Source organism: Saimiri boliviensis, chromosome 9 (assembly GCF_048565385.1).
Source record: "Saimiri boliviensis isolate mSaiBol1 chromosome 9, mSaiBol1.pri, whole genome shotgun sequence".
Taxonomy (NCBI): domain Eukaryota; kingdom Metazoa; phylum Chordata; class Mammalia; order Primates; family Cebidae; genus Saimiri; species Saimiri boliviensis.
The window spans coordinates 91,432,541-91,449,822 of record NC_133457.1 but is presented as its reverse complement, the minus strand read 5'-3'; the positions used below and the strand labels follow the sequence as shown (position 1 = coordinate 91,449,822).

At 52.1% G+C, this 17,282-nt stretch overlaps 1 protein-coding gene across 7 annotated transcripts in view; it reads right to left on the bottom strand.

Moving 5' to 3' along the window:
• Nucleotides 1-14,321, bottom strand: part of RASSF2 (Ras association domain family member 2) — a 40,913-nt gene extending 26,592 nt beyond the window's left edge. The window contains exons 1-2 of one of the 7 annotated variants that reach the window (XM_039479633.2): nucleotides 14,233-14,321; nucleotides 2,644-2,737 (exon numbers count right to left, since the gene is read on the bottom strand). The gene's annotated coding sequence lies outside the window, so the exon portion shown is untranslated. The other 6 variants (XM_074406287.1, XM_074406285.1, XM_010351826.3 and 3 more) reach the window with 6 other exon arrangements.
• Nucleotides 14,322-17,282: the final 2,961 nt, after the last annotated feature.

Sequence of the window (17,282 nt, the reverse complement as noted above, 5' to 3'; positions counted from 1 at the left end):
TTTGGAAGTCTAAAACATATTTAAATCTACTGAACTTTCTCTATGAACATGATTACTTACCCCCTCTAGAATTTTAAATCAGTACTTCTTTTTAGAAAAAAACACTTTAGAAAATAAAGCATATATTGAATGTCTATTCACCAAAAAGCATGTCTGCTGAAATGGCTGGAGATGTGACTACAGCTGGGCTTGCCTAGTTGAGACAAGAGCCTCCCAGGTTCCAGTCATGCTGGAACCCTGTTGGGGCCACCAAACCAGTTGGTTTTCCCCCTGGCACTGGCTTCATGCTCTGGCAGAATGTTCCGGACTCTCCTCAACTCCATTAAATGCCTGGGCAATGCCATGCTGCTTGTCAGTGGAATTCAGCTGGTTACGCAGAGACCTATTCATGACCTCCTGACTGCCTGAAAGACAACTTGGGGGTATGACCTTCCCTAAGACCCAGGAGGACGTCTTTACAAATGGAAGATCCTTCGGCTGTTCCGTATGATGACATCCCAGCCACAGAGAACTGTCTGGACCTACTTTTCACGCTCTTTGAATGTGCCCATGCCCCCGCTTAGCCCTAGATTCACATGTTCTAGCCTTGACCCTAATCGAAACTTACCTCCCCCTATAAATGACCCCTGAGGCCCATGGACAATGTGGGGACAGGCACTCCCACTTTGTCCTGCCCTTCAGCACAGCATACCCCACACAGAAGTCATCTGCTGGTGTTTCGGTCCCTTCCTGGGCCTGGAGCTTCCTCTCTGGGCCACCAGCTTCCAGCTCCCAGCCTGTGCCTCTCTCTTGCACCTGTTCCAGTTATCGTGATTACTGCTTCCAGGAAGGGAATGGGATCAACAGTCTGCCCAAGGACACTAACCTGCTCTCTCGGGCCAGGGGATTCCTAGAAGCAGAGCCTGAGAGACAGCTGACACGTGATTTACTGTGCAGGTGTTTTGAGGAGAAATCTGTAAGGGAATGGGGGAGGCTGGGCAGGGGCAGGGGGAGGAGCTAGGAATTAGGTGGGTTCAGCTGAGTCCAGCCACAGCTGATGCCCTGGAGAACTCTGGGGTGTGAAGGGCCACCAGAGTTGTCCTACCTGGAGGCCAGCAGGCGGGGCTTGTGGACCCCTGCATGTCAGTCATTGGCTGAGAGCCAGCCCTAGGCATTTGCCCTGCAAGAACAATTCTCAGGAAAAGTGTGCAACTGAGACCCAGCACTGTCAACACTCACAGCACACGATAGATTAAGGGGACCTGGGTGGTCCAGCAGCATCCATTACACCTGCTCCATATCTGTGATTGAAGCAACTACTGGGTCTGTCACTGTCCTCCACCCACTCTCAAGTTGGGAGGAAACAGCTGCCCCCTCAGGACCAGCCTGGCACTGAAGCCTAGGCTGCAGGAATGGGGTCAGAGTCACCAAGCTCTGGACCAGCTGAAGCCCTGCAGTGGCTGCACAAAGGATCCTTTCCCTTCCTTCCCACAGACCCCACTCACAGGTGTTTCCAGCATCCACACAAGGCCTTCCCAAGAATAAACGCAGGGCTGTCCAAGCCCTTGAAATTCACTGGCTCAGCTTCCTGAGAGGAGAGCAAACACCAAGTCCTCAAGACGCTCAAGGAGGTGGGAAAGGAACCTGCAGCTCTCACCAAAGACAGCAGAATCCCCTCTGCTCTTAGATCTTGCTTCCTCTAAAGGCCCCGTGACCAGGGAACCCGGAACGCATGCCACCATTCCTCAGTCTCCGAGCATCCCCAGGATGCTCACCCTGCATGGTTTCAGTTCCAGCTGGAGACCCAGCACCTCTCCTCTTATTTAGGAACTGCAAAGTCCTCTGAGGGAGGGGACGGCCCTAGTGGGAAAGTCCAGGGTGAGAGAAGTGAAGCGCTCCCTTTGGTGATCACTTTTGTTTTTTGTTTCCTGAATTGTCTTCCTGGTTGTAAAGCAGGGGCCCACCCCCACCTCAGCTCCTGGTGGGGGTGGGGGAGGGAAAGCAACAGTTGATCTATAGGACTCAGGCAGCCCCAGTCTGAGACAGGCTTGGGGAGGACAGGGCTTTCCATGGAGAATTCTTGGGGTGGCAAACCCCACAGAGCCACCATCTGACCAGTGGGAGGGTCGGGCACTTGCCAAAGCCTTGACTGAAACCAAGGATCGGGGGCGGTGTGAAGTCGTGGCTTGGAGACACCTGACATCAAAGGGTTTTCGACTCCAGGTGCTCATGAGACTCTTCCAGAGCAGGGGCAGGCAGGGCATGGGGAGAGGGGTTGCTTTAAAAATCCTGATGTCAGCGAGGCTTGGTGGCTTATGCTCATGGTGGCTCATGCAACACTTTGGGAGGCCATAGCACAAGGACGACTTGGGGCCAGGAGTTCAAGATCATCCTGGGCAACACAGTAAGACCCCATCTCTACAAAAAATTAAAAATTAGCCAAGCACGGTTAATGCATGTAGACCTAGCTACTCAGGAGGTGTGCCCCTGTAGTCCTAGCTGCTCAGGAGGCTGAGGTGGGAGGATCACTTGAGCACAGGAGTTCTAGGTTGCAGTGGGCTGTGATTGTACCACTGCACTCCAGTCTGGGTGATGGAGTGAACCCTCGACTTCAAAAAATAAAATAAAATAAAATCCTGACCTGATTGCAGCCAGACCAATTACCTCAGACTCTAGGGGAGGGGTCCAGGCAGAAGCATTTCCAAAGCCTCCGCAGGTCATGCCAGGGTACGTCCTGGGCTGAGCGCCACTGTGGAATCTGGTAGGAAAAGAGCTGTTTAGATTGAGGATACCACCGTAAGTATTTCAAAGCAGCCCTTCAAGAAAGGAAGGGGTGGTTTCTAAAAGCAAACTGAGTTGGGTATTTAGCCCCCTCTCTCTACTACTATTTCCAAGGAGAAAGGGGATAGTGAGCATCCCACAGGGTCCACGTGTTCAGGCACTGAGCTGATGCAAAGGGCTCCTTCTTGCAAGCCAGGACACCATGTCACAGAGGCCAGGACCCCAGCCCAGGCCCCAGGTCTCTTGCAAAGGAAAGACTCATTGGAGGCTCACAGTTTCCCCTTTTGGGGCCTGTGCACACCTCTTCTCTGAGCCCTGCCCCCACCCCCAGGACACCCTGGATCTCCCGCGTTAGAGAAGAAAGTTGCCGGACACAGAGCTCCACACTACAGTGTTAAAGACCGACTGGCCAGGTGTCCTGAGGGAATCTGCTCTGTAACCAAGCAGTGGGAGAAGAGATAGCGCTGATCCCTCTGTGATTCGGCCCCCTCATATCGGGGCAGGAAGCTGTGTGATTGGCAAACAGGAAACCCCAGCCCCATTGCACCACACGAGGAAGGAGACTTGAGCTGCAGGCTGGGGCCCTGCCAAGACCTAGAGTTGACAAGAGATGCCAGATCGTGCTTCCCAAACCCGAGCCTGTCCTGGGCATGGGCAAAATGTGGGCTGCCTCAGAAGGAAATGGCACACTGTGCCTTCTGCCTTCCTGCTTCATGCAGCAGAAGGCCCCTCTCTGCTTGGGGTCCTTTAACCCCTACACCAACCTCATTAAGATATAACTTTATTATCCTCATTTTGCAGTTGAGCAGCTGAGGCGCAGAGAAGCTAAGCAACTTGCCCAAAGACGCACAGCTAGGAAAGGGGCGGAGCTGAGGCTCAAATCCAGGACAGTGCAGCTGCAAAGCAGAACCCCTAGAGCAGGCGTCCCCAAACTTTTTACACAGGGGGCCAGTTCACTGTCCCTCAGACCGTTGGAGGGCCGCCACGTACTGTGCACCTCTCACTGACCACCAAGGAAAGAGGTGCCCCTTCCTGAAGTGCGGAGGGGCGCTGGATAAATGGCCTCAGGGGACCGCATGTGGCGCGAGGCCTGTAGTTTGGGGACGCCTGCCCTAGAGACTACAGCTTCTCTTGGGGTGATAAAGAAGAAAGTGCTTTCAGCCAAAAATCAGCCACCCAACTATATTCTGGAGGAGTATGTATCGGAATCCCTTGAGTGTGTATTGAAATCCCTCCAAGGGCTTGTTAAAATACAGATTGCAGGTCCCATTGCCCCAGCTTCTGATTCAGTAATTCTGGGGTGGGGTCTGAGAAGGTGCAGTTCTAATACGTGCCCTGGGCTGCTGCTGCTACTAGTGGTAGCAGGCTCTAGGCGCTTTATCTTAGTCCCTCCAGGAACCCCAGTGGGGAGGCTTTACTTTCACCATTTTACAGATGAGGAAACAGAAGGTCCCAGAGGTTAGGTGGCTTGTCCCAGGTGACACAGCCGACACGAAGCCCTGTGCTCCTGTGGCTCCCTGGCTGAGCGCAGGATCTGAGAGACTCACTATGTGAGCAGCAGGTGCATGCTGGCTGGGGGTCCTGGGGATGGGAGGAGAGTGAGTGTCCAGACCAGAGGATAAGCTGTGGGAAAGGCAGACCCTGCAGGGACCACGGGGAGAGGCCCAGGGCCACAGGTCCAACACGTGGGCACTTGCAGTCACAGAGCCACTGACTCTCAGTCCCATATTACCCACTGGGTGGGACACTGAGGGGACAATGAACTACCCCTCCCACTCACAGGCTCCACAGACCATCCCCACCCCATTCCCAGAAAAGACTTGATAAATGACAGGCACAGGCCCTTCCTGGCAAGCTGCCCCACTCCCATCCCTGGAGCTTCCCCCTTCTGGCCCACGGACACAGAAGGAACTGAGACGTGGTGCTGGAATTTCTCATTCAAGCAGTTCAGCCCCTTCTTCCGCCACCCACTGGGGCCGCAGCCCAGCCCTCCCTGGCAGGGCCTTCTGCACAGGTCGGGTTCCCAGGCGTGACTGCGGGAGATGGAAGGAAGTGGTCCCTGGACTCCTGCTGGGAAGGCCTGCCTCCAGCTCAGCAGTGGGCCAGTGGCCAGGTGAGTGACCTGGAAAGCCACCAGTGGGCCCGCCCAGACAATGGCCTTGAAGGCTGGAGGAGCAGCCACGTGTTTATAGGGAAGCCCCACCGGCGTCCACAAATGCCTGACCTTTAGGATGGATGTTTAGAAGGAAACTCAGAACCCTTAGCCTCTAATCAGAGAACCAGGGCACTGGAGCAAGACGGAGAAGGAAGCACAAAGGAAGCACAGGCTCCAGAGAAGCAGCTGCGTGCGTGGGTGTGAGCGCAGGTCCGCGTGGGAGTGGGAGTCCAGTGTGGTGTGTGTGTATATGGAGGGCATGGTTGGGGGGGGGAGGTGTATGGCCGTGTATGGCTGTTACATGTGTGTGTCCACATGTAGTGTGTGCTTGGTATGTGTAGAATTAGACTCTGGCTCAGAGAAACTAAAGACCTAGAATGCTAACCAGCCAAGACACAGCCCCTCGTGGGCTCAAATTCAGTCACCTGAGAAATTCCGTGTGACTGTGGGACCCAAGGGGAGAGTGAAAAGTTGGTGGAGACAACACTGGCCCCAGTAAAGCAAATAAGACAAGACACTCCCTTGCCTGCATTTCTCAAAGCCAGGGCCAGTTTATAGGGTAGTTTTCATGTCCCTGCTGGGGAAGAGCAAGGTAAGCTTTCTTTCAGTCCAGTAACTACAGGATTTAAGTGGAGCCCTCGTCCCACAGGGAGGCCACCCTGCAGGAAGTGCCCAAGGCCTATGTCTCCAAGTGCTCCCCACTCACCCATCTGAGGGTTCATCTCCTAGCTGTGAAGAGACAGAGACAGACAGATCCGGGCAGGTAAGGAGGGGCTGCCTCCGGGTCCCCTGTTTCCTACAAGCTCAGATTTCTTTAGTAGCCACACTTCCTGTTTACTGAGTGGTTTCCAAGTCACAGGCCACTCTGAGACTCATTTCTGACTTCACATCCCCTTCCTCAAGGGAGCCCCAGCATTCTTCCTTTTTTGGTGCTATAGGCTGAGACTCTGAGCTCTGTGTGCAGAGATCTTGGGGTTTCCTCTACTCACCACCTGGGGCCAGGACTAAAAACTCAAAAGCTAGGAACGCTGGCCTCCTCTACCCCCAGACCTCGACAGTTTCCTTGGACTTGAAAAGCAGTAAGTGGAAAGAGTAAAGGAAGCACTGGGTGTATGCAGAGCCCTGGGGTGGGGAGCAGCCTCTGCGGCCCATCGTTTAACCTCAAGTTAATGCACTCACAGCATGTGTGGGGAAAGTCCCTGCTTACAGCAGATCTCAGGCCCCTCCTAGTGCCAGGAGAGATGGCACATCGGGGGGTTTCCAGACAGACCATTTCCAGGGGAAGTTTGCCACTGTAGCACATTCACACCGTCCTCTGTCTGCCCTACGTCCAGCTGACCAACCCTAAAGGAAAGTCAGCCCCGTGAAAAGCAGAACTGCTCCTCCACATGGCCCACGGAGGCGGCTCTGTCAAATTTCTGTACACCCCCCATGACTGCCTAAGATGAAAAGGGCAGCCGCCCACTGGGCAGGGCCAGGTGAAGAGACCCTGAGTGCCCTCCCAGACCCACGCTCTCACCAACTCACTGGGGGAGGCACAGGCGTTTCGGGGAACTCATCTAACAAGGAACTTACAGCATTTGCCTCAGAGCAAATATCCCAGAGAAAAGTCACCTGACTCACTCCTGTGACCCCTGAATAGAGTTATGTGACCTGGTTTCCCAGTTCCGGGTCCCGCAGCTTCCTGAGCTGACTGGAGGGCATACTCTGCCTCACCAGCTCCCCAGCCTGTGGCACCGTGGCCCCAACTGGCCACATGAGAGCCATCCTTGCCCTAAATGTCTGTGTGATCAGCTGTAAGACCCGCATGGCACTTTAGGAAGGGGCACGGATTATCCGAGGCTACTAACCCATCTCCCCAGAGTACCTGAGGTCTCGTGGACCCCACCAGCTAAAGTCCCTGCACCCCATGCCACACTACAGACAAAACATTCAACAGCCAGCCACACAGCCACTGGGATGGGTATCAGCAAGGCAAGGGTTTGGCACACACAGGATGCTTGAAACAGAAAGGCAGAGACAGTAAGTAATTACCAAGAGCTGGAAGGAGAAAGGAATGAGTGGGTTATTGTTTAGTGGGTACAGAGTTTCTATTTGGAATGATGAAAAAGTTCTGAACATAGAGAATGGTGATGGGTTATGCAACATTGTGAATGGAGTTAATGCCACTAATTTGTACACTTGGAAATGGTTAAGGGGGTAAATGTTACAGTATGCATATTTTACCACGATAAAAAATAAAAATAAATTATTACATATGAAAAAAGATGAAGATCAAAATCTCCCCAAACTCCACCACCCAGAGTTAATCCCTATTAATATTTTATCATACATCCTTCCAGATGCTAATATAAATGGGTGATATATTTTGCAGAAATAGCACACCATTTGGTAACCTGTTTCTTAAAAATATATCATATTCTGGTGGCTCACGCCTGTAAATCCTATCATTTTGGAAGGCTGAGGCAGGTGGATCACCTGAGATCAGGAGTTCGAAACCACCTTGGCCAACATGGTGAAACCCTGTCTCTACTAAAATATAAAAAATTAGCTGGGCATGGTGGCACATGCCTGTAACCCCAGCTACTTGGGAGGCTGAGGCAGGAGAATTGCTTAAACCTGGGAGGCAAAGGTTGCAGTGAGCTGAGATCACACCATTGCACTTCAGCCTGGGCAACAAGAGTGAAACTCCATCTCAAAAAAAAAAAAAAATCATATTATTCCATGTTAATAGCTACACATCTACATCCTATATTTTTGTAGCCACATGGTATTCCAAAGTAGAGATATACCATGGTTAACTAATTTATGACTAGTTATAAATTAGTTATAACTAGTTGGCCATTTGTTCTCCATTTGTCACTATGGAGTGTTGTTATTATAAATAATGCCGCAAGGGACATCCCCACACACATATTTTTCTGCATTTATCCAGTTACATCCCTAGGGGAAGAATTCCTATGGGTGGAGCTGCTGAGTCAGGGACTTATTTGGGAGGGTTGTCAACAGAGCATTAAGAGTCAAATTACACCAAGATGTTGAATTCTGTCATATAAAGGTCTCTTTCTCCACATGGACTTTCCTCCAAACCCCCGTCCAAGAGCCAGTGTTCAACATTTACCAGCACATCACTGGTCACAACCTAGGCATGCAAACCATGAGCAGACTCCACTTGGGTATCTATACCATTGAATAGTGATTCAGAAAGGAAGGATGGTCCCTTCCATAAGAAACTAGTCCTGGCAAGGCACAGTGGCTCACGCCTGTAATCCCAGCACTTTAGGAGGCTGAGGCAGGTGGATAACAAGGTCAAGAGATTGAGATCACCCTAGCCAACATGGGGAAACCCCATCTCTACTTAAAATACAAAAATTAGCTGGGTGTGGCGCTGCGTGCCTGTAATCCCAGCTACTCGAGAGGCTTAGGCAGGAGAATCACTTGAACCCAGGAGTCAGAGGTTGCAGTGAGCCAAGATTGTGCCATTGCACACCAGCCTGGGTGATAGAGAGAGACTGTCTCAAAAAAAAAAAAAAAAAAAAAGAAAGAAAGAAAGAAAGAAAGAAAAAAGAAAAAGAAACCAGTCCCTCCCTCCCCAGCTCCCCAGGCATTGTCTGCAGACACGCCATGCCTGAACCCTGAAACTGGTAAACAAGATAGGCAGAATTATACTGGGTTAATGTCCACTGAATTCTCAGCAGGAAAGACTCTAGGATGGCCCCATGCTGGGTGTCCCATGGTGGGCACCACAAGTGTAGTCTGCATGAAAGTTTTTTGACGTTAAAGGTTTTGTTCTTGTATAGACAGAAGGACAAGGCAATGACTCTTCTGAAAGAGACCAAGGGTGAGAAGGGACATGTGGAATCATTTAATCCCTTGCCTTGGAGATGGGGAAACCAGAAAGACTCACAGCATAAACATTTCAGTAATCATTAGCCAAGTGCCGTGTCTCATGCCTATAATCCCAGCATTTTGGGAGGCTGAGGCAGGTGGATCATTTGAGGTCAGGAGTTCAAGACCAGCCTGGCCAGCATGGTGAAACCCCATCTCTATTAAATACACAGAAAATTAGCATGCCTGCAATCCCAGCTACTTGGGAGGCTGAAGCAGGAGAATCACTTGAACTTGGAAGGTGGAGGTTGCAGTGAGCCAAGATCGTGCCACTGCACTCCAGCCTGGGAAACAGAGTGAGACTCCACCTCAAAAAAACAATTATAATCATAACCATTAAATGCACCCCAGAGGTGTCTCACATGCGATGATTCAACTGGTTCAGGGGAGCACTTTAACATATTCCATGTCTTCGACGCCTAGTACAAGTCTTATCTTCCCCCTGCCATGTACAGAATTGGAAATTGAAATCACTGGGGTCACATGCTGACTCAGTCATGGCCAGATGTGTGCTGGGGCAGCTCCCACTCATTCTCAAGGGCCTATGATGCTCCACTCTTCCCAACATTGTTCACTGACACCATGTTGGCAGAGTGAAGTCGGCCATAGTGAGAATATTTATTTTTATTTATATCACATAAAATGGAAAACATCACAAACCCCCTTCCAAGAGCCAGGTGTTAAGCATTTACCAACAAGTCACTGGTCACAACCTAGCAATGTAAATCAGGTGACGTCAGTTCCCTCACCTAACCTAAGAGCAGCCTCTCTCTCCAAAGCATGGTAACCCTCCACGTTCCACCAGAATACACACTCTCAATCCATCGTAGCCTGCTTCTAGCCAGCAAATGATTTTCTACATGCTTGCTGTGTGCCAGGCCTGAGCACATATAATAGCTCATTTGACCCTCACAAGATTGCTGTGAGTTACTATAATTTCATCTTACAGTTATATTTTATTGTAATATATATAGTTATTATAATAGTTATCATTTCATCGTACTGTTGGGGAAACTGAAACTTTTAATGACTTTTCACTACAGGTTAAAGCCTGTCATAGGTTGGTTTCCCCCAAAAGTAGATCCTGAGATAAGAATTCAAGTTCAAGTACAAAGCGGGGTTGTCGGGGGGAGTGAGAAGAGGAAGGGGGAAAGTTAACACTATGAGCCATGGGGATTCAGTCCAGCAAGGGAACACTTAGAGACAGCACAGAACATGCCTTAAACTTATCCCAACAGAGAGGCTTCCTTTAGAGCAGGCGTCCCCAAATTACGGCCCATGGGGGCCCCCTGAGGCCATTTATCCGGCCCCCCGCCACACTTCAGAAAGGGGCACCTCTTTCATTGGTGGTCAGTGAGAGGAGCACAGTATGTGGCGGCCCTCCAACGGTCTGAGGGACAGTGAACTGGCTCCCTGTGTAAAAAGTCTGGGGACGCCTGCTTTAGAGGAAGCTGGAGTATTTGCACACCTTCTCCCATCAGTCATTGGCTGAGCAGCGAAACATGGGCAGGAGGCTGTCAGTATCTATTATGTTGCCCTGTACCCCACAGCTAGGAAATGGTAAGATGCAATTCAAACTCCAAATCCAATACTCTTTTCATGACATGTATAAAAATGAGTAATCACATTTTACTGAATGCCAACTACAGTTGAAGCACCACGCTGATGAAGGAAATCTAAATCACTTTCCCAAATCACTTTGGGTTGACATGTTCAAAGAAAGCACAGGTATTTCTCTGCCAGTTTTCACCAATTGAAGGGACAGGAAAAGCCCTTGGACGTTACTGTGCCCGCTCCACAGGAATGGATGAGAGGACTCCTCTCTGGTTCTGCCACAGCTGCCTTGGCAGCAGTTCCCCAGCCCCAAGTTGGCACCACACACAGCTGCATCAACTTGTGATGACAGGCTTTAGAGTCTTCCATCCCAGAAATGATCAAAAGTGACCCACTGGCTGCCCAGCCTGAGTCAGAGGATGTGCCGCTCTCCTTCCCTGTGCCTCCTGCCACATTCACCGACCCCCACCTCACACGGCCACGTGGTCCACAGGAACGCACAACCAGACCAATTCAATGAAACCAGCAGTGAGACCTGGGGGTGCTCACTCCAACTTGAAGACTTTTATAAAGTCTTCTGGGCCAGGCACAGTGGCTCACACCTGTAATCCTAGCACTTTGGGTGGCTGAGGTGTTTGAGACCAGCCTGGGCAACATAGCAAGACTTCATCTCTATTTAAAAAATAATAATAAATTAGCTGAGTATAGTGGCATATGCCTGTGGTCCCAGCTACTCAAGAGGCTGAGGTGGGAGGATGGCTTGGGCCAGGGAGGTTGAGGCTGCAGTGAGACTTGATTGCACCACTGCACTCCAGCCTGGGCGACAGAGAGAGCCCCTATGTCAAAAAAATAATAAATAAAAATAAAAATAAAAATTCTTCTTGGAGTCAGGGAGATGTTGAAATAGGACAGTGCGTCAGTGGAATAAAAACTGGACCATATTGTGAAGAGTGTTAGGGAGGCGGCAGCAGGGAACTGCTACTCTCGCTTTACAAATCCATCTGGGGCAGCTCTCAGCCACTACGGATTGAAGATAGAGGCTGAACATCTTGTTCTATTCCAAGCACACTACTGAGACCTGCCCTGTGTCTCACTCTGGCGGAGAGGAGTAGATGAGCCCCGGGACTCTTGGAGGTCACCCAGTCCATCTCCCAGCCTCTCTGTGCGACTCTCTGGCAACCTGACCCTGCCTCTCTGACCCCACCTCCCACTCAGTAAGGACACTTCCTGCCAAAATATCCTAAAGACAGCTGAAAACAATAATCAGGCCCAGGTTCTTTTGTGCTTTGATGACAGGTCTCCTTTCTGGCAAGCAGCGCTGTCCAGCCCTCTGAGGCAGCAGATACACGCCCTGGGCACCTCTCCAGCCGACTCGCTCAGCTATTCCTAAGCAGCTCACACATGGAACACAGACATGGAGCCTGGCTCCGGGACACCGGGAAATAGACCCAGAAGTAAAAGCAAAACCAGTGAGTAACTGGGATGTCTCAGGTGGGCCAGAGCATCCAAAGGACTGAAAACAAGGTATAGGGTTGTCCGCCACACCAGCTGACGCTTAAGATGGCACAAACTGGTGAGATGACCTGAGCCTCCAAACAGAAGTCATGTGGAGACAGAGAGATGGGCTGCGGAGTGCTAGGGATAGAGTGGGCCTCGCTCAGGAAAGTGGGGATGATGCTGGCCGGAGATACAGCAGGTGCGGGCGCAAGCCCGCTTGGCCAGATGCGAAGGGCATTGTCCTGTTCCCCTTCCCCTAGTAGAAGGCATGAAAAGGGACCTCAGATCCCTGGTCTCTCTCAGCCAGCCTCTTCAAAGGAGCCATGATCATTCTAACCCAATTTTAACAACATAGAAACAAAGGGAGTGGAGTACTTGGGATATGTCTAGGCTGTACCCCAAGGCTTATCATGTGTCTCCCCAATATTCCACCTCTGCTCTTCCATCTGCTGAAGGAGGAGCGGGACTCACCTTGCAGCCTCCCCAACACAGGGAATCCCAAGCTGTACCAGCCTATGCTCCAGGTGCCCAGGCAGGCTGCATGCTATGCCTCCCTCTTCCAGAGCAAGAACTCCTGCTCCTTCCAAAACTACCGCCCTCTCCAAGCTCAGCCATCATTTGAGGCCCTCTTCTACCCCTGTGAGACCTGCTGGACTGCCACAGCCCCTAGGCATCAGGCTGACCTGTCCAGAGGAGAAAACACAGCTACTGCCCACCCCCAATGCCTCAGGGTCTCTGATCCCAAATGGCTACCACGCAGGTAGATGCCACACTGTGTCCCTGGGACATCACATTTGAACGCAAGTGTTTTGGTTTTTTAAAAAATTAACTCTTCTCAAACAACCTAATATATCTTCTCCATGCCAGGTTTCTTTAATTCTTCAGACCACCTGCAGAAAAACTGCCTAGTAAGTAAATGTGGATTTGTTAGTAAAATAAGCCTAGCTACAGATTCCTCATCCAGATGTTCCAGAAAGAAGGCCCCTGGCTCTGTCTTCCCGGCAGTTTAAAAGAATGATTGTTTCTAATTCTTTCCTCCCATTGTACTAAGATCAGCTGTGGCAGTAACCGGGTCTCCCTCCAGGACAAATTGCTGTTTATCAGCTGATTGGTTCACACATTCATTCATCACTTACAAGGCACTTACTGTAACCCCAGCCAGCCCTAGACACGCCTCTGCTCTCCCGAAAAACACGTTCTAGGCGCAGGATTCCAGACACCTGGGAAATAGAGTGCATGCTGCGTTGAGAGGCCTCGCACTCGGCTTCTCCTGTCACTGAGGCACAGAGGTGCTGTGGACAGCCGAGGACCCACGCAGCGCCCCAGAGGTGAAACAGAACCGTCAGTCTCCCCGTGAGGCCACCGGCACTCTGCTGTCCCCAGAGTTCTCTGAGTTAGAGCTGAATGCAAAGGCGCGCGAAATGCAGAAGCAGCCGAGGCCGCCCACAGCACCTGCCTCGCTCTCGGGGCGAGAGAGGACGCCAGGCGGAGGTCCCCAGAGACCTGAGGCACTAGCTCCTAAGGAGAGGGGGGAGACCGCAAAGGGGGAGGTGCCCAGAGGGCCAAGGGCCCCCAAGCACACTGCGCCCTTCCGAAGCGCACCGCCTCCCCGCGCCCGGGACTGGGACCCGCCCCTGGGGAATCCGCCTAGAGGACGGCAGCGGATTGGGGTTCAGCACTTTCTGGGGCTGTCAGGTCCTCCCCAGCCCTGCACCTGCCACGCCGCCCCACCTCACCAGGAAGTCTCAGAGGCCCGGAGGATGGGGTGGGAGCGCCTTCCCATCGCGGGCGCGAAAAGAAGGAGGGACGCCCCCAGGGGTCCGAGAAGGAGGACTAGCTCCAAGCCACAACTTTCTTTGGACGGACCGTAGGCCGGCTGGGGCTCCGCGCCGGCCCGGCCCCTGGGTGGGGGCGGTCCGCGCGCCCCGGGAGCCCAGCTGCTGGGGGAGGAAAGAGGCGACAAGAGGCAGGCGAGGACTCAGGAGCTGATCCCGCCGGCGTCGGGGCCATCGTGGGAAAACTTTCGGGAGGGTGGAAAGAGAACGGCCCGCGCCCTGCACCTTGAGCCAGGCATCCCGCGCCAGTGCCTCGCTCTCAGCGCCCCGCGCCGGCGCCCCGCTCCCCGCTCCTTGCCTGCACCCCTGGGCAGCTGCGTCGCGCGCGCCGCCGGAACCGTGGAGTTGGAAAGTGGGGGGCGCTGCGGCTGGGGGGCTGCTCCAGCTGCGCTTCGGCCAGCGATCGGTGGGCTGGACTCAAATCCAGCCAGGCTGGGCAGGCGGTGGCCGCGCGATTGGGAACCGGGCGCCCCGCCCTCCTCGCTCCCCTACTCCCTCCTCTCCCTCCCTCCCTCCAGCCCCTTGGCCTTTTTCAGCCCCTACCCGGTCTGCTAGTCCGCTGTCTCCTCTTTTCTCTCGCTCTTCTTATCACCCCCCACCCCTCCGCCTGGCCTTCGTCTTTCTTCCTCCCCTTGTCTCCCGCCCCCTCCTCTTCTCCCCTCCCCTCTAGGGGCGGAGCTTCTCCCCTCCCTCCCAGACAATGCTGTGGCTGCGTCCCCTTCCCCGCCAGCTCGTCTAGGCTCACGCAGCCAGCGATTCTTCCAGGCTGGGGGTGGGAGTGCAGGGTTGGGGAGGATGAGCTGGCTCCCCTCACCTCCTTGCTGCTGCCCTCTCCAAGCGGGATGAAGACTTGCCCCAAGCTCCTTGGTTCACCCGGCGCTGTGACAGCCACTCCCAGGGAACAGTCACGCTGCCCCACCAAGCCCACCTCCTGAGGCCCGGATTCCCCAGGCAGAGGCTGTGGGATTTTTTTTTTTTTTTTTTCTAACATCCAACTTATTCCCAAAAGGGTTTGAGCCGGGCAGGGGCTAAACAGGCCCCTTCGACTTGGCGGGCCGGCCAGACGTGACAGCAATGCCAAGGAGGCCAAGTTTCTTTGTCCATTTCTCACCTCCCCCTTTTCCATCCCTGGACCTCCTGGCGCCCTCAGCACACAGGAGGCCCTGGAACAGTCCGGCTACGGGTTCCCTATCTGCTCAGAGCTCTCCCCCAACGTGCCTACCCCCAACCCTGCAGAGTTAGCGGGCCAAAGGGGAAGGAAGCCTCAGGCCAACCCCCAAGATACAGCCAGACCAGCTCATCCAGCTTGGAAGCCAAGCATTCTTTACTAAATTCATTGTTTGGATCTTGGAATGTGTCTCCCTTAGAAACAATATTATAAATGGTGATCTGCTTCCAGGCTGGCCACAAAACTCTGTTGAACCCAAAATGCAGCTGTAGGGTGGTGCTGAGAACTGTGTCAGCTACCCTGAAAAAGGAGGCCACTGATAAGATTTATTTATAGAAAAAATGTGTATATATCTTCTGATTCTTTCTTCTTGAGCTACAAACACTATAAATTAAATAAGTTACAGCTTTCCCATGAAGTTTCTCCATCTGGAACCGCTACTCTATTAGTTAAGCTTCTTTTCTTTGTGGGTAATAGAAATAACCTCAGGGAAATGTATTTGTGGATGCAATGGTTTCTCGATAATCTAATCTCAGTGTCAGAACTTCTTGGAGAGCTCAGTAAGAGGCAAATCTAGAGCGTAAAGGGCTTCCAGTAACCCAGAAAGTCTTCTCTGAGGGGTTCCTTCTTGTCTTTCATCACAGACTGGCCCTCCCTGCACCTCTGACACATGGTGAAGGGTGGCCATGGCTTCTATCACTGGAGCTTGGAGCTCTGCTGCTCAGGAAAGCAGCCAGATGCTGCTAGAATCCCTTAATCTCTAATCTAATCTCCCAAAAAAGCAGTTCACTGTTCTGTGACTGTACAGCTACTGATGAGCTCAGGTTGTCCAAACTGGACTGCCAGAAATCCTGAAGCTAGGCTCTATTTAAAACCAAACCCATTCCTTTTGTTTTTGTTTTGCTTTCTAATTTTGAGATGGGGGTCTCACTCTGTCACCCAGGCTGTAGTGCAGTGGCATGATCATAACTCGCTGCACCCTCAATCTCCTGGGCTCAAGAGATCCTCCTGCCTTAGCCTCCCAAGTAGCTGGGACTAAGGCATGTGCCACCATGCCCAGCTAATTTTTGTATTTTTTTTTTTTAGAGATGGGGTCTCACTACGTTGCCCAGGCTAGTGTCAAACTCCTGGCCTCAAGCAATCCTCCCCATCGGCCTTCCAAAGTGCTGGGATTACAAGCATAAGCCATCTTGCCAAGCCCTGAACACATTTCTCTCTACTTAGATTCTCCATCTTGGTGAATAAATTGATTCATTGATTGATGGATTCATTTATGCAAGATACCAGAAAACAATTTTCCATTCATCAGTTTCCCCATACCAAAGCCACAGGAGAGAAAGGAATAGCCCTTCACCCTTCAAGGCAGAATAGGGCAACACATCAAAACAGGGATAATATTTTGCATATATTAAACTAATAATTAAAGTTTACCCTTAAATCATGTTTTCTTATAGTCTTCTACCATCAGAGGCCAGACCAGGAGGCTCATGGCCCAGGAAGCATCAGATGAGCATTGTCTAGAATTGTCTAAAATTCTCCAATAGAAACCCAACTCATGGCTGGCCATGGTAGCTCACGCCTGTAATCCCAACACTTTGGGAGGCCAAGGCAGGCAGACCACCTGAGGTCAGGAGTTTGAGACCAGCCTGGCCAACATGGTGAAACCCCATCTCTACTAAAAATACAAAAGAAATGCAACTCACCGGGTGCAGTGGCTCATGCCCGTAATCCCAGCACTTTGGGAGGCGAAGGCGGACAGATCACAAGGTCAGGAGTTGGAGACCAGCCTGAACAACATGGTAAAACCCTGTCTCTACTGAAAACACAAAAATTAGCTGGTGTGGTGGCGTGCACCTGTAATCCTAACTACTCTGAGGAAGGAAGGAGGGAGGGAGGGAGGGTGGGAGGGAGGTAGAAAGGAAGGAAGGAAGGAGGGAGGGGGGCAGGAAGGAAGGAAGAAAGGAAGGACAGAGAAAGAAAGGAGCCATTGTTCCTTAAGGTGGAATGAGTTCCTGTTCCTGGAGCTGTCCACCACTGCTATGCTGGGATGAGGCGTGACCTGAGGGGATGCAACACAGAACACACAAATCATCTGCTCTAAGCTCCAGGATGAAGAGGGGCAGGTAGACCCTGGCTAAATCGGGGGCTGGCAGGAGGACCTGTTGGAGACCCAGAGGGAGGATCAGCGAAGGCCAAGGGAAGATCAGGGTGCAGAGATCCGAAGGATCCTGGAGCACCCAGACCTTAAACTGCACATGCTGCAGGCATCATCAGTAGATGTCAGCCAAGCACTCAGGAGTGGGACCAGCATGCCCAGCATCCTGCTTTCAAGGGAGGGTCCAGAGCGGGCCCTCTGTAGCAGGGCCCACGGAGGACCTTGAGGCCTCCCTGTGATCCTGAGCACCAGCCTCACTAGCCACCACCA